At 41.2% G+C, this 1,931-nt stretch overlaps 1 protein-coding gene across 8 annotated transcripts in view; it reads left to right on the plus strand.

Annotated features, from left to right (window-relative positions):
- The window catches only part of Slc38a9 (solute carrier family 38 member 9), a 79,348-nt gene that overhangs the window by 36,173 nt on the left and 41,244 nt on the right, over window positions 1-1,931 (plus strand). The window lies entirely within an intron of this gene.

The following is a 1,931-nucleotide window of genomic DNA, read 5'->3' on the forward strand; positions in this document are numbered from 1 at the left end:
ATTCCCCTACACTGGGGCATAGAACCTTCACAGGACCAAGGTCCTCTCCTCCCATTGATGACTGGCTTAGCTATCCTCTGCTATATGCATGCTGCTGGAGCCATGAGTCCCCCATGTGTACTCTTTGGTTGGAGTTTTAGTCCCTAGGAGCTCTGAGGGTACTAGTTAGTTCATATTGTTATTCCTCCTAAGGGGCTGCAAACCCTTCAGCTCCTTGGGTCCTTTCTCTAGCTCCTTCATTGGGGACCCTGTACTCTCATTTTGATATATACATAGCAGACCTAAAAGTATAAAGTATTGATAGAAAAATATGAAGTATAAGCAATTCTTAGAGTATAGATGCATTATACCTCTACTTATCTGTATAAATTCTAGATCAGGGAGTCAGGAAGGTAATCTTTTCTTTTCCTCTTCTTCCTCCTCCTCTCCATCCTCCTCCTCCTCTCCATCTGCTTCCTCTCCCTCCTCCTCCTCTTCTTCCTCCTCCTCTTCATCCTCTCCCTCCTTCTCTTCTTCCTCTTCTCCCTCCTCCTCCTCTTCCTCCTCCTCCTTTCCCTCTTTCTCCTCCTCCTCTTCCTCTTCTTCTTCTTTTTTCCTTTTGGTTTTTCAAGACAAAGTTTCTCTATGTAGCCCTGGGTTGTCCTGGAACTCACTCTATAGACTCAGGGATCTACCTGCCTCTGCCTCCCCGAGTGCTAGGACTAAAGGTTTAATCTTTTTGTTTGCTGATTTTAAGCATGAACTGCAGTCTTGTTGGATTGCTTAAGTTGGTTCCAACCTTATAAGTAGAAATAATCTATGTTTCAACTCATACCTTTATTCTCCCAAGCAGCTGGGACTATGTGTATATGCTACTACATAGAAACATCCTTTTAGGTCACTAAGTTTATATATTAAACTGAGTATGGTAGTGTATGCCTACAATCTCAGACTTGGGAGTTAGACACAGGAAAACTAGGAGTTCAGTGTTCTCACCTACATGAGGAGTTCAAGGCCAGTCTAGGCTGCATGAAAGTCTGTTTCAAAAAAAAAACAAAAACAAAAACAAAAAAAAAAAAAACCAAGCATATGTGTGAGTGTGGGCTTGGGCTTGAGTCTTTTAGGGCCTAGACAGGCATGGGTTTCCTTCAGTCGAATTAGCAAATGCAAACCAGCCTCTAGTTGTTTCTGTCTAAGCAGCTTCTTTCTCCAGTTAAGCAGAGTGTCAGTCATTGGGGAGTTTATTGTCACTTATTGTTTGAGATCTTGGGAGGAACCTTGTTTAAAAGTCATTCAAGTTCCTGGTTGAGTTTGTTTAGCCTTTGGTTTCTGCGGTTTCCAGGAGACTGAGATGGGAAGAGCTCTTTATACAAATGCAGAGAGTAGGGAATTTCACTTCAGGCTGTCTGGTGGAAAGCCTCCTCTGCATTCACTCTGACAGAGCAGGTAATGCCTGCCATTCTTAAACTCTTCCATTTAAAAGATGAACTTGCATCAGTTCATTTTCCAAGTCCACACAAGCCTAATACAAAGCCAGACAGGACAAAAAAAAAAAATGAAAGAAAAACAAACTTACAAAACATTATTTGATAGAATCAGTAGTGTACAGAAATAATATCCCAGGTTTAAAATAGGATGTGTTTAAAATGTGTTTATTCCAGCAAGGGGGAGGGGATGCTTTGTTATTAAGAAGCCCAACATAACTTGCTGCATTTAACAAAATAAAGGTAAAGTCCATGGTTACATCAATTGATAACCACCCCCACAAAAAAAGACATTGGATGGTATTAAGCATCCTTTATCTTAGTAATGCGCTAAGGAAAGCACGACTTACACAAATTACAGTTTCTTTATCCCCCAAACCAGCACCAGCAGCTCTACAGTGATAAAATGCCTAAAGCTATTTCCATTTAAGTCAAAGAAGAGGAGGAGGGGGAAGAAGAAGAAGAAGA

This window comes from Mastomys coucha, unplaced genomic scaffold (genome assembly GCF_008632895.1).
Source record: "Mastomys coucha isolate ucsf_1 unplaced genomic scaffold, UCSF_Mcou_1 pScaffold8, whole genome shotgun sequence".
Taxonomy (NCBI): Eukaryota; Metazoa; Chordata; class Mammalia; order Rodentia; family Muridae; genus Mastomys; species Mastomys coucha.